Source organism: Egretta garzetta, unplaced genomic scaffold, assembly GCF_000687185.1.
Source record: "Egretta garzetta isolate BGI_Z169 unplaced genomic scaffold, ASM68718v1 scaffold21, whole genome shotgun sequence".
Lineage (NCBI taxonomy): Eukaryota > Metazoa > Chordata > Aves > Pelecaniformes > Ardeidae > Egretta > Egretta garzetta.
The window spans coordinates 1,266,521-1,266,885 of record NW_009258668.1 but is presented as its reverse complement, the minus strand read 5'-3'; positions in this window follow the sequence as shown (position 1 = coordinate 1,266,885).

Here is a 365-nt window from a genome sequence, read left to right as displayed (position 1 = left end):
GAGGGGACGGGGTGGGCGACGGCTTGCCTGCCCCTGCTGCTGGCCCCACCGGCCCCCCCCCCCCCCTGCCCGGAGAGCCAGTTTGCACTGCAGCGACCCGAATTTAGGAGGGAAAAAATAATAATAATAAAAAATAAAAATCAGCGAATCCTTGCCGTATTGGCTTTCCACATTTGTTTTTTGAGGACTTCACAGAATCCCAACATGGCCGGGGTTGGAAGGGACCTTGGGAGCTCACCCAGTGCCACCCCCTGCCCAAGCAGGCTCACCCAGAGCAGGGGGCACAGGACAGCGTCCAGGCAGGGGTTGAAGATCTCCAGAGAAGGAGACTCCACAGCCCCCCTGGGCAGCCTGGGTCAGGGCTT